Here is a 15,299-nt window from a genome sequence, read left to right as displayed (position 1 = left end):
ACAGCGTCTCATCAGCCCCCATTCCCCACACAGCTCCTCATCACCCCCCCATTCCCCACACAGTTCCTCATCAGCCCCCTATTCTCCACACAGCGTCTCATCATCCCCCTATTCCCCCACACAGCATCTCATCATCCTCCTATTCCCCACACAGCTCCTCATCACCCCTTATTCTCCACACAGTTCCTCATCAGCCCCCTATTCTCCTCACAGCGTCTCATCATCCCCCTATTCCCCACACAGTGTCTCATCATCCCCCTATTCCCCACACAGCTCCTCATCAGCCCCCTATTCCCCACATTCCCCACACAGCGTCTCATCACCCCCCTAGTCCCCACAGAGCGTCTCATCAGCCCCTTTCCAAATTACATCCTGAGAGCCTCACACCAAGTTCTGCATCCTCCGTCCTCATTCCCTTGTACCCTGGGTCCATGGTGCAGCTCCTCTCCTCACATGGCTCCATGTTGCAGCCCCTCAGTCCTCTCCTCGCACGGCTCCTGCAATCAACTCCTCCCCCTCAAGAAGTCAACTCCAATTTAGACGCTGCCCTGCAGTCAGATCTTCAATTGTGCTCATGTCTGTATAAGATATGAGTACAATTGAATACTGGGAGCTCCAAGAGAATCAAATCACTGCACTCATCATAGTTCAAGTCAAATTTTGCTGAAGTGAATATTTTTATTGAAGGTGAAGACGAAGAAATAAGGCAATCAAAAAAAATTAACGTTTCGGCCACGCGGTGGCCTTGATCACAACTGATGCTGTAACAAAAATAGAAAAACAGTGTATGAAAATATAATATATACAGTGCTCAAATGTACAAAATATACAAAATATACAGAGGACTATCCACACAAAGTATGGATATAATGGAACACATGTCAAAAAAAATATCCTTAGAAAGACAAAATTAATTTTATAGTAATCAAAAGACCTATGTAGGATACAAGGACTTTAAAAACCAAGAAAGGGTTACTTGAAGATAGTAAGTATCTATAGGGATAGAGATGGTGTAGTAAGTAGAGATGGATTAACGTACCCTTAACAGGTAATTCGTATACCGTCATGTGATGGTAGAGTAGAAAATTCAAAATTAAAGGTGGCCCAGATTTCTCCTGTTCAGAAACATTAAAAGAGCATGATATGATATATATATATAGACTAGTGATAGTATAGATAACCCAGAGGTTATTATATAGAGATGTATGTGACCCGTGGGGTTATGACACTAGGTTGTAGGTGGGAATACACAGCATATAGAGAGGTATTTACCCAGAGAGTAGCAGTAGGGACTTTAAACTCAATAGCAATTGTCCAGGACAGAGTATCAAACGTTTTAACACATCTGCCGTACGTTGGATAGTCTGTAATACAAATGCATGTACAGGCTGAACAAGGCCCAAGGGTTGTGTAAAAAAAAAAAAAAATAATAAAAATATAGTATGTTATGTACGTCCATGGTAGTTATACCTTAGTCGTCTTAAGCCCATACACTGTAGTCCTGGGGGACCCAGGAGTGGGTGGGGGAAATAGAGTTCTCCACACAAGGTTATGACCCTCAGTGTAAAGTGGATCCGCCTATTCAAGACTAAAAATATGGCCATGTTGAGAAAGCAGTTAAATAGCTTGGAGTACTTATCTGTTATAGGGCCGTAGTCTCACACGGATTGGTGGCGCAGTGTGCGCGCAGTCCAGGGCCGGAGAAACGCCGACACAGCACGTGTCTTGGCGGTGGAGGCGGCAATGTCCTGTATGGGAAGCATTGCTAAATATATACAAAATCCACCGGTCTTGCGACCGGAAGTAAGCGCGGACGCCAGCGCCTGCGCAGTACCACCAGAACGTTGGTAAGTTCGGAGCCTGCGCACTGTAGAGCACAATCGGCGCATGCGCTGTGTCCAGAAGGAAAGAGCAGAGCCGGAACAGTGTAACGTAGTGACAGGCGTGTTCGGTGGTAGCGTGAGAGGAACTCTGTTGGCATAGGTGATAAAGAAGATCTATATGGTTTTCTATGTATAGGCTGATAATGTAGCCCAATGTGGAGGATAATCAGGAGAGTAACAGTGATATGGTCTGATTGAAGGCACCGAATAATTGGCAGTACACAGATGTAAAATAGATATAAACCATACCATAAATCAACAAAAAATATATATATATATCTCTATATTGATATAATACCGCAATGTAATTGCTATCCAGCGATCAAGGGGGTAGTGCCCATAATGTCTAAAGCAAGATATCTAGTAGGAGTCCAAACTACAATAGATTATTCACAGTATTGGAGGCACCTTGAGTTGAATGGGTCAAAAGTTATATGCAACTAATGAGAAAATAATATAGGCTGAATAAAATGACCAAATGCGCAAAGGACATGAAAATAATGAAAAAAAATGAAAATGAAAATAATGAAAATAAATGAAATAAATAAATTGAATGAAAAAATGAAAAAATGAACATGCAATTAATGAGAAAAAATTGAATAGGCTAACTAAAATGACCAAATGAGCAAAAGAAATGAATGAAGAAAATGAAAAAATGAAAAAATGAATGAAAAAAAGGAAAAAAAACATACAGGGAAAAAAAAAAAAAAAAAAAAACATAACATAATAAAAAATGAAATTAATGAAAATGAATGAGAAAAATGAATGAAATGAATGAATGAATGAAAAAAATGAATGAATGAAAACATTGAAAAAAATGAAAAAAATGAAAAAATGAAAAAAATGAAAAAAAGGAAACTTGAGCAACACCTAAAAGGTATACGTCTTACCATCCTGCGGGGGTGCGAAACGACTTACACCAGAGCAGTGGATTAATTCGCCTATGGGAGAATAAAAGACTGGTTAAATATGCCAATCGATTTCCCTATTCAAACCTCTAGGGTGGAGCGTGTCTAACTTGTATATCCAAAAGGTTTCCCTTTGTTTAAGTAGCTGAATATGGTTACCCCCCCTCCTAGGGCGGTGAACTTTTTCGATAATCTGAAACCGTAGTTGAGCGACCGTATGTTGAGCTTCTTTGAAATGTAGAGGTAGTGGCAGCCAGGTCTTGCCACATCTTATGGTAGATTTGTGACTAGAGATTCTATTCCTGATTGCTTGGGTGGTCTCACCCACATAAAGTAATCCACAAGGGCACTTGATGATATATATCACAAAGTTGGATTCGCATGTGTGATATTCATTAATGGGGAAGGCCTTACCGGTGCGGGGATGTAGGACTTCACTGCCTTTTATGATATTTGAGCAACACATGCAATTTAGGCAAGGGAATGTACCAGTTCTTCTCTGGCCTGTAAGTGTCCTAGGTGGTGGTGTTCTAGATGTGCCTAGATCGGCTCGCACTACATTGTCTCTTACGTTACGGGGTCGTCTCATACTCATAAGGGGAGGATCTTTGAAAACCGGAATCTGTGGATACGCTTTTGTCAAGAGTGGCCAATGGCTACGGATGAGATTATGGATTCTGTACATGGTGGGGTGGTGATTGTGGACGAACGGGAGTCTGGGGTTTTTTAGCGTCGGTAGGACCGTCCCCTCAGTGTCACAAAGGGCTTTGGAGGATTCTAACTCAAGGAGTCTTGTTGGGTAATTACGTGCTTTGAATTTATCAGCCATTTCATGAATCCTGATATTTCTGGTCTCAGAGTTAGACACGATCCTGGCTACCCTCCTGAATTGGGACCCTTCGTGAAGCTAATGTTGATACGGGCTCACTAAATTTATGTATTGACCTACTGAATCTTGTTCTCAGGGAGAATTTCTTTATGTTTGAGGATGATTTCTTTTTACAAACATGTGGCACTGCCATGGGGTCCAATGTGGCCCCGGCCTACGCCAATTTGTACATGGATCACTTCGAACGTACACATGTATACCCTAATCCTGTGTTCCAGCAGAATGCCTTAACATGGCATAGATACATAGACGACATCTTCTGCATTTGGAAGGGGGACCAAACCAGTCTGCAAGAATTCTTCAACACCATTAATGGGATCAGACCCGAGTTATCATTTACACTGGTACAACACTATGAGGAAATTGCATTCTTGGACACCAAAATCCTAAAAGACAACTTCGGCTATCTGAGCACTGATTTATATGTAAAACCTACTGATTGCAATAGCTTATTGCTTTACCACAGTTGCCACCCCAAATCTACCCGTGATAGCCTCCCCAGGTCCCAATTCAGGAGGGTAGCCAGGATCGTGTCTAACTCTGAGACCAGAAATATCAGGATTCATGAAATGGCTGATAAATTCAAAGCACGTAATTACCCAACAAGACTCCTTGAGTTAGAATCCTCCAAAGCCCTTTGTGACACTGAGGGGACGGTCCTACCGACGCTAAAAAACCCCAGACTCCCGTTCGTCCACAATCACCACCCCACCATGTACAGAATCCATAATCTCATCCGTAGCCATTGGCCACTCTTGACAAAAGCGTATCCACAGATTCCGGTTTTCAAAGATCCTCCCCTTATGAGTATGAGACGACCCCGTAACGTAAGAGACAATGTAGTGCGAGCCGATCTAGGCACATCTAGAACACCACCACCTAGGACACTTACAGGCCAGAGAAGAACTGGTACATTCCCTTGCCTAAATTGCATGTGTTGCTCAAATATCATAAAAGGCAGTGAAGTCCTACATCCCCGCACCGGTAAGGCCTTCCCCATTAATGAATATCACACATGCGAATCCAACTTTGTGATATATATCATCAAGTGCCCTTGTGGATTACTTTATGTGGGTGAGACCACCCAAGCAATCAGGAATAGAATCTCTAGTCACAAATCTACCATAAGATGTGGCAAGACCTGGCTGCCACTACCTCTACATTTCAAAGAAGCTCAACATACGGTCGCTCAACTACGGTTTCAGATTATCGAAAAAGTTCACCGCCCTAGGAGGGGGGGTAACCATATTCAGCTACTTAAACAAAGGGAAACCTTTTGGATATACAAGTTAGACACGCTCCACCCTAGAGGTTTGAATAGGGAAATCGATTGGCATATTTAACCAGTCTTTTATTCTCCCATAGGCGAATTAATCCACTGCTCTGGTGTAAGTCGTTTCGCACCCCCGCAGGATGGTAAGACGTATACCTTTTAGGTGTTGCTCAAGTTTCCTTTTTTTCATTTTTTTCATTTTTTCATTTTTTTCATTTTTTTCAATGTTTTCATTCATTCATTTTTTTCATTCATTCATTCATTTCATTCATTTTTCTCATTCATTTTCATTAATTTCATTTTTTATTATGTTATGTTTTTTTTTTTTTTTTTTTTTTTTTTTTCCTGTATGTTTTTTTTCCTTTTTTTCATTCATTTTTTCATTTTTTCATTTTCTTCATTCATTTCTTTTGCTCATTTGGTCATTTTAGTTAGCCTATTCAATTTTTTCTCATTAATTGCATGTTCATTTTTTCATTTTTTCATTCAATTTATTTATTTCATTTATTTTCATTATTTTCATTTTCATTTTTTTTCATTATTTTCATGTCCTTTGCGCATTTGGTCATTTTATTCAGCCTATATTATTTTCTCATTAGTTGCATATAACTTTTGACCCATTCAACTCAAGGTGCCTCCAATACTGTGAATAATCTATTGTAGTTTGGACTCCTACTAGATATCTTGCTTTAGACATTATGGGCACTACCCCCTTGATCGCTGGATAGCAATTACATTGCGGTATTATATCAATATAGAGATATATATATATATTTTTTGTTGATTTATGGTATGGTTTATATCTATTTTACATCTGTGTACTGCCAATTATTCGGTGCCTTCAATCAGACCATATCACTGTTACTCTCCTGATTATCCTCCACATTGGGCTACATTATCAGCCTATACATAGAAAACCATATAGATCTTCTTTATCACCTATGCCAACAGAGTTCCTCTCACGCTACCACCGAACACGCCTGTCACTACGTTACACTGTTCCGGCTCTGCTCTTTCCTTCTGGACACAGCGCATGCGCCGATTGTGCTCTACAGTGCGCAGGCTCCGAACTTACCAACGTTCTGGTGGTACTGCGCAGGCGCTGGCGTCCGCGCTTACTTCCGGTCGCAAGACCGGTGGATTTTGTATATATTTAGCAATGCTTCCCATACAGGACATTGCCGCCTCCACCGCCAAGACACGTGCTGTGTCGGCGTTTCTCCGGCCCTGGACTGCGCGCACACTGCGCCACCAATCCGTGTGAGACTACGGCCCTATAACAGATAAGTACTCCAAGCTATTTAACTGCTTTCTCAACATGGCCATATTTTTAGTCTTGAATAGGCGGATCCACTTTACACTGAGGGTCATAACCTTGTGTGGAGAACTCTATTTCCCCCACCCACTCCTGGGTCCCCCAGGACTACAGTGTATGGGCTTAAGACGACTAAGGTATAACTACCATGGACGTACATAACATACTATATTTTTATTATTTTTTTTACACAACCCTTGGGCCTTGTTCAGCCTGTACATGCATTTGTATTACAGACTATCCAACGTACGGCAGATGTGTTAAAACGTTTGATACTCTGTCCTGGACAATTGCTATTGAGTTTAAAGTCCCTACTGCTACTCTCTGGGTAAATACCTCTCTATATGCTGTGTATTCCCACCTACAACCTAGTGTCATAACCCCACGGGTCACATACATCTCTATATAATAACCTCTGGGTTATCTATACTATCACTAGTCTATATATATATATATCATATCATGCTCTTTTAATGTTTCTGAACAGGAGAAATCTGGGCCACCTTTAATTTTGAATTTTCTACTCTACCATCACATGACGGTATACGAATTACCTGTTAAGGGTACGTTAATCCATCTCTACTTACTACACCATCTCTATCCCTATAGATACTTACTATCTTCAAGTAACCCTTTCTTGGTTTTTAAAGTCCTTGTATCCTACATAGGTCTTTTGATTACTATAAAATTAATTTTGTCTTTCTAAGGATATTTTTTTTGACATGTGTTCCATTATATCCATACTTTGTGTGGATAGTCCTCTGTATATTTTGTATATTTTGTACATTTGAGCACTGTATATATTATATTTTCATACACTGTTTTTCTATTTTTGTTACAGCATCAGTTGTGATCAAGGCCACCGCGTGGCCGAAACGTTAATTTTTTTTGATTGCCTTATTTCTTCGTCTTCACCTTCAATAAAAATATTCACTTCAGCAAAATTTGACTTGAACTATGATGAGTGCAGTGATTTGATTCTCTTGGAGTTCTTGGGGTCTTGGGACTCCGTTCACTTGCACCGCCTACTTCCATCTACAGTCGAGTGCTAGCTCTTTGTCCATTCCAGAATACTGGGAGCTGGCGCACTGCAGCTTCTCTGTGCTGGCTGTCAGCTTTACAGTCGGCACAGAAAACAGCTGACTCCCAGTCCGGGGGGCAGCAGAATGCAGCTGCTGGGAGGAAACACTGCGGACCGCCGCATTAGGCATCCCGACTGCGCCCCCCTGCCGGCTGCGCCCAGGGCACATGCCCCGGCTGCCCCCCCCTAGATACGCCACTGGGTTCCAGGGGCACGGGAAGTGTGGAAGCCACCCATGGGACCCATATCCAGACTGACCTGCATCAGTGGAGGAACCAGGCTGCAGTAGGGGAACAGGTCCCTGAACTAGTGGGAAAACTTCAGGCTCCAGCTAGCAATCCAGAGGCTGCTGTGTCTATAGGTGCAGCAGCCATATTTTCACCTACTCACCAAAAAGGTGGACTCAGAGGGACCAGAGGACATAGTACGTCACCCGATAAGACCCGTGTTCACCAGCTTGGGACACTGGGTGGCAAGTGCAGGGCAGGAGAGGAGATAGCCAGCATAGAAAGACGGCCAGGAGAGGCATATAAAAGAGGAGTTCTGGACAAGTGCCCAACTTGCTGCAGAGTTACCTGGACTTCACACCTGGAGGACACAGCACCCTGGCTGGGGAGCCTGAGCTGTGAGTAAAACCTTGAGAACATCATCTACTCTGCTATTTTACCTGTCACTAGTAACATTGCCACCCACATCACTAACTGCCCTGGGGACCAAGCTGGCCTGGTATTGAGTATCCCACAGTCCTTGGGGGCACTCCATATCTCCAAACTAATCTCACCATATATTATCTTCAGTCCTCACAAGCCCTCCTTCTGTCTTCTACTCCCGGACATGCCCCATCATGTGGAACTCAGTGCTCTCAACTTGTCCGATTATCACCCACATTTGGTACCTAATTTATTCAAAAAAGGTTCAGTCTGCAATAACCCCAATGTCACCTCATTACCACCAGAGGTTTTGCAACATCCCCAATCTATTGTCCTCTTCCACAATACTCTGCAGATTGTAATTCAATGAATGCAGGGTTCTCTCTCCTTTGGTACCTGTTTATTTGCCTCAAATGTTTAAAGGGACGTGCATAACCTATTAATATGGACATACAGGTGATAGAAATGTTAAGCTAGTCCTACCTGTATGCCTCATATTAGTGGTCTTGCTATAGTTAAAACTTATTTTATTTCTTTATGCTAATGATATTTTCTAGGCTCTGCATAGTCATCGCTGGGATGATATATACATATACACACATGATTCCTAAGGATGACTATGCAGGGAGGAAGTGGGGAGAGCACCTTATAGTTGCGCATGCCAGAGGTCACTGGAGCAAAAGTCGCAGATCCTCGCCAGCACCTGTGCAGAAGATTCCTGAATACACTGCCCATAGAAGGGAGGAAAAGTTCTTGATTGTAGAGGGCATGCAGGATGCAGGCACAAGATTTTGGGGCATATGGTGCCTGGATGAAATCCATGCCTCCTGTCTTCATTATAACATTACCACACTCCCATGCACGTCACAGTGCCCTGTGATGTGCAGTTGTGGTGCTGGAATCCTGTGCCTGCGCCATGAACACCCTCCACAATCCTTACCTTTTCCTCCCTTCTATGGGCAGTGTATTCAGGGATCTTCTGCGCAGGTGTCGGTGAGTCACCGTGACTTCTGCTCCATTGGCCTTTGGTGTATAATGAAGACAGGAGGGAGTGATTGCTTCCAGGTACCATATGCCCCAAAGCCTGGAAAAAATCATTAGCATAAAAGAATAAAATAAGTTTTCTCAACAACAAGACCACTAATATGAGGCATACAGGTAGGACTTGTTTAATATTTCTATCACCTGTATGCCCATAGTAATAGGTTATATAGAGGAGGTAACAGATTACCTTTAAATATTCAGCTCCTTTTTCACATGTACAGCATCCTGAAATTGAGGATGCTTTAAAATTATTAATTCTATTCAATAAATATAAAATACTTCATCACACAAGTGATAAATGTAGGTAGAATATTTTTCTTGCAATATGAATTTATTCAAACTAGCCCGTTCAAAACAGAAAAAAAGCCAACGTTTTGGCCAATTAAGGTATTTGTCAAGGTATATCTGTACGTGGAGGATCCAGAGTGTTGCACAAGCAGTCTCATCATGGCCATAATTCTATTTCCTTACTTTTAACTTAATGCATCATAGAGCAGTGTCAGAAAATGGAGGATAGAAGTCTGTTATAGTGATGATGTGACACTCAAAATTCAGGAGAATTGTGACTCGCCAGTTGAAAATGTGCAATTACACCAGAAATACCTTTCGCTGCATACTTTCAGAGTATGCCGGGCCCAGCTAAAAATTCATATGGTACACGCCATGTATATTGATGCAGCATCAATATACATGGCGTGTACCATATGAATTTTTAGCTGGGCCCGGCATACTCTGAAAGTATGCAGCGAAAGGTATTTCTGGTGTAATTGCACATTTTCAACTGGCGAGTCACAATTCTCCTGAATTTTGAGTGTCACATCATCACTATAACAGACTTCTATCCTCCATTTTCTGACACTGCTCTTTCTGCTGATTTTAAACAGGAAGTCAGAAGAGAAAAGATCACCTACATCTCTACCTATCCACTGCAGCCTAAGATATTCATAGGAAATTATCAAGGAAATTCAGGTAGGCTCAATTCTTCATAAAGACAGTAGACATACTTGCCAACTGTCCTTAAACATACACAAGGCTCACAGGAATGACCTTTTGGACAAGTTGGCAAGTCCCTTAGGCAACACAAACCTCCTGCATGGAGTGCCCCAGTGACCAGACACTTAGTGGGCAAACATGAGCTCATTTTCTACACCAAGTATCACAACTATTGTGTGTTCTTGTGACAGCATACAGTGTTTTTCTCTGTTGCAATTGGTCCCTTTTACACTTTACAGAGATAAATATTAAATATTTGCAAAAAAACTTTAGTCCACAACATAACTTTTAAAATAAAAACAGTAAGAAACAAGATAAAAGATAAATAGGAAAAAAACAGAAAAAAAAAAAGTCAAAACAGAAAATCTATCACATTGCCTGATCATCATCATGTTTCATTTTGATTTTTACTATAACAGTTAATCCCTTTTAGCCTGGGAAAACACTTCACACAGTTCACATTCCATTATTTTAACTCCTAGTTGTAGAGATTATTATTATTGGTTTTTAACCCCATACTACTTTTCAGTAGACTTTCAATTATTTAAAGGGACTGTCAAATTACAGCCAACTACTTTTAAAATTCCATTGATGCATTTTACAGTGAATCATATTCATAATCTCTGAGGTCACATTGGTAAACAGAGCTCCATTTTAACGCATAAGATGAAAGCTCATTAGAGAAATTTGACCACCAACAAACAAACGCTGGTTCACAATACTACAGTTTAAGGTATACACTTCACAGCATGTGACATGGGCAGCAACTGCAAGGGATAATTTATCTCCTTTGACTCAATTTTGCACCTTTGTTATAGGCTACAAAGTGAGCATAAATCACACCCAAACCCAGTCCACCCCCCCCCCCACTCAAACACATGGGGTGACGAGTCAAAAAAATATGTGTGTGTATAGATAGATAGATAATTATTGGCCAACTGTCATAAAGCCATACACTTTCTGAAAGGCTATGGATTCTTTAGAGCAAATGGACCAACCTTATTAAAATTGTAAGCTTTATTATAAAAAAATACAGTGCTTATAAGAAAATTATTCTTCTGTTTCCTTGAGGGAAGGAGAAAGATTAATGGATCACATCCAGGTGAAGCTGACCCCCACATGCGAACACATTTCCCTTGTGTAACCCATATTTTTATTCACTAGGTCCTTGGCTCAAGTTTCTAGGATGGCCTAGTTTGTAATATTTAAATTCCAAATCTGTGACTGGACTGTGAGCTAATTAGGAGTGAGAACCTTGAATATTAAATACCTTGTTTCTTCCAACCAAGCCTCTCACTATAGTAAATAGAAAATGCGCAGCCGAGCCACAAAGGACCATCTGCCCAAGCTCTGAAGCTCTGGCTCACCAAGCTAAGATGTCAGTAATGACAGCTTCTGTAGTCTCACTCTTCAAGGTTCCGAGTTCCTGTAGTAAGAGTAAATAAAGGTTATGCTCTTTTTGTAGTGTCAATCATATGGCAAATTTAAACTAATGTCATTTGTTTGACATTATAATTTTCCTTACATACAGTAATTATTATAGCTACTAGTAAGTCCATATGACTCATTTTTACCTCAGATCTTACAAATCTTCTACTTCATTCTTGCACCTCCTTTTGCCAACCTAAAAACAGGCCCACCTTGTAAAGGAGAGGGGCAAAAACACTGGAGTAGCATATAAATGCATAGAAGAAGCATTGAAAAGCTCATGTGAATGTCAGTGTTCTAAGCATTAAAAATAAATGTTTATGTATCATAGACAACTAAAACTAATAGAAGAATATAAAGAGAAGTCAAGAGTTAAAACTAACAAACATTCAAGACTAGAAAAGTATGCAAAAAATGCCATAACCACTAAGAATAAAAAAAAAGCCTTCAGAGTTTGTTAATCAAATGCATTTGGTTTACTTTGAAAAGTATTTCATGTGTTTTGGGAGGTCTTGCTAGATGATCAAAGTTGAAGTTTTACAAACTAGAAAAAAATTGATCAAACACTACATTGCAAAACTTGGGTACATCCAGATAAAAAGTGCTCATTGGCTGTATTATCAGTGAAGTAGAGCTGATAAATGGGACAGTATTATTGGAAACAGAGTAAATGCCTCAAGCTGGTCATACACCGGAAAGTTTAGTTTTCTAAAGGTACCTTCACACTGAGCAACTTTCCAACGAGAACGACAGCGATCCGTGACGTTGCAGCGTCCTGGATAGCGATCTCATTGTGTTTGACACGCAGCAGCGATCAGGATCCTGCTGTGATATCGCTGGTCGGAGCTAGAAGTCCAGAACTTTATTTTGTCGCTGATCACCCGCTGTCATCGCTGGATCGGCGTGTGTGACGCCGATCCAGCGACGTGTTCACTTGTAACCAGGGTAAACATTGGGTTACTAAGTGCAGGGCCGCGCTTAGTAACCCGATATTTACCCTGGTTACCATTGTAAAAGTAAAAAAAAACCCACTACATACTCACATTCTGATGTCTGTCACATCCCCCGGCGTCCACAGGGTTAAAACTGCTTTCGGCAGGAGCGCTTGCTAATGCTGCGCTGCTGCCGAGAGCTTCCTGCACTGACTGTCAGCACCGGCCGTAAAGCAGAGCACAGCGGTGACATCACCGCTGTTACTGCCGGCACTGACACATTCAGTGCAGGAAGCTCTCGGCAGCAGCGCAGTATTAGCAAGCGCTCCTGCCGAAAGCAGTTTTAACCCTGTGGACGCCGGGGGATGTGACAGACATCAGAATGTGAGTATGTAGTGGGTTTTTTTGTTTTTTTTTTTACTTTTACAATGGTAACCAGGGTAAATATCGGGTTACTAAGCGCGGCCCTGCACTTAGTAACCCGATGTTTACCCTGGTTACCCAGGTGCTGCAGGGTGACTTCGGCATCGTTGAAGACAGTTTCAACGATGCCGAAGTCGTTCCCCTGATCGTTGCTCGCTGGAGAGAGCTGTCTGTGTGACAGCTCCCCAGCGACCACACAACGACTTACCAATGATCACGGCCAGGTCGTATCGCTGGTCGTGATCGTTGGTAAGTCGTTTAGTGTAACGGTACCTTAAGCAACTTATCTTTCTGGGTTAGTCTGTAAATGTTGTCATTCCTGAAATAAAGAGACAAATTGACAGTCTTGGCTTCTACCTTGATCTATGAGATAGGCTTATCAATAGGAAACAAAAATGTTGTTTGGCACAAACAAGAATTACTATCAACTGTGTTTGACAAAGAGCAAATAATGTCTAGCACATCGATCCCATTTTTCTACAACTGATTTGTGGTCAGTATCTGACACAGTCTTTCATGTCACAGACTGTCATCAATAAGAGGTCAACATCACTCATAATACATGGCAAAACCTCTACTATAAGTGCTTTTGCTTGTGCCACATTTAATCAAGAAGAAATAAACTCGGAGGTCGAAAAATTGTGTTAGGCCGGTTTTACACTTGCCGTGTTTTTTCGGCCTGTTTTTGGGGCCCCAATTCATTTCTATGGGGCCGCAAAAATGGGTTGCAAAAATTATTAGGAGCGCCGTACGCCGTAAGGCCGTGAGGGCTGTATTTACAGCCATGAAAAAATATCAAGCTTGCTCGATATATTTCATGGCATACGGACACGGGACCCATTGAAAATCAATGGGGCCGCAAAAACAAAAGAAGCTTGTTTTTGCGGTGCACCGTGAATTCCGTTTTTGTGGATAGCCGTTTTTTTTGTCCCTACTTTTTTCCTACTATTCTAATCCTGAAAAACAGCGATCCGCAAGATTTTTGCTGCCTGATTTTGCGACAAAATGGGAAAATTATGGAGATATGGCCCGCAAAAAAGACCCGCAAAAATCACGGTAAGTGTAAATGCATTCTGTGCTTTTGCTCCTTTTTGGCTTTTATGTGTGCTAGAGATTTGCAAAAATGTTCATGTGAAAACATTATGTTTACAGTCTGACTTGAGCATAGTCTCCTTCCACTTTGTGAGAAAATTTTTATCATGATGGATCTTCAATAACTTCTGCATTTCTTTAGTAAATCTTTATCTCACCAAGGTTACATGCCTCATTAATCATCCATTATCTTTTCATCATTGAGAATTAATGATGTCATGAGCAGAAGGATGACGTGGAAAGGATCAATTTTACAGAGGAATTTGTATCTGCATTTAGACTTTGTAATTTCATGTGGATTCTCTAGATTCCATTGAGATCTTTGCAAACAGCAGTGATGAACACATTAAAACAAAACAATAATGCAACTATCAGTTTAGTCCTTGCAGCAGATTTAAGATCATGATAGAGGAAGTGGAACCAATAAGCATCAACACAACTCAATAGAAAAAGATCCCTCATTAAGTTGTATTGTCCCATTTAATCAATAAGATAAGTTGCCAATCTAAGTTATGCTAGACCATGCAATAAACACAAATATATCCATAATTTTACCCACAGATGCTAATATGTCCACTAATCATGGTCATATCCATGGATTGTGGCAAACTCAAATTATACACAGTGGCATGTAAACGTTTACACACAGTTATTGTTAACAGTTAAGCAAGTTGAAGACGAAATGATCGCTAAAAGGCTTAAAGTTAAAGATGATAATTCCTTTTACATTTTAAAAATTACAAAAAATAAAATGGATTGATACAAAATTTTTACCACCCTCGGAGATTTGTCTGCTCAGATAAATTTGACCAAGGTTCCAGACCTTAATTAGCCTGTTAGGGTTATGGCTTGTTCACCATCATTGCTAGGAAAGACCAGGTGAAGCAAATTTCCCAGCTTTATTAAAACCCAGCCTCCTCTAACCTTGTACCAATAAACAGCAGCCACTGGTTCTTCTAAAAAGCTATCTAGCACTCTGAAAATTAAAATGGTGGAGGCTCGCAAAGCAGGAGAATACTACAAAAGTATAGCAAAGCGTATTCAGCTTGTCCTTTCCTCAGTTCAATATGTAATTAATAAATGGCAGTTAACAGGAACAGCGGAAGTCAAGATGCAAACATAACACCATCTGTTAAAAAGCTGATGTTGAACAGAGGATGGCTTCTACAAATGGATACCGATGACCCTAAACACATGTCAAAATCCACAAGCTGGAGGTTTGACAATGGCCCTCACAATCCCCTGATCTTAACATTATTGAAAATTTTTGGCTAGACCTCAAAATTGCGTAGCATGCAAGACGACACCGGAATCTCACAGAACTGGAAGAATTTTCTATAAGAATGGTTGAAAATCCCTAAAAAAAAGAAATGAACGCTATGATGCGT

At 40.9% G+C, this 15,299-nt stretch overlaps 1 protein-coding gene across 9 annotated transcripts in view; it reads right to left on the bottom strand.

The window, feature by feature from the left end:
• NGF (nerve growth factor) overlaps window positions 1–15,299 on the bottom strand; it is a 169,560-nt gene that overhangs the window by 91,770 nt on the left and 62,491 nt on the right. The window contains exon 2 of one of the 9 annotated variants that reach the window (XM_077295011.1): window positions 11,307–11,462. The exons of the other annotated variants lie outside the window; for them this stretch is intronic. The gene's annotated coding sequence lies outside the window, so the exon portion shown is untranslated. The remainder of the gene's footprint in view (window positions 1–11,306; window positions 11,463–15,299) is intronic. 9 annotated transcript variants of the gene reach the window in all.

Source organism: Ranitomeya variabilis, chromosome 3 (genome assembly GCF_051348905.1).
Source record: "Ranitomeya variabilis isolate aRanVar5 chromosome 3, aRanVar5.hap1, whole genome shotgun sequence".
Lineage (NCBI taxonomy): Eukaryota > Metazoa > Chordata > Amphibia > Anura > Dendrobatidae > Ranitomeya > Ranitomeya variabilis.
The sequence above is the reverse complement of the archived record's forward strand: the minus strand, read 5'-3'. Positions and strand labels throughout refer to the sequence as shown.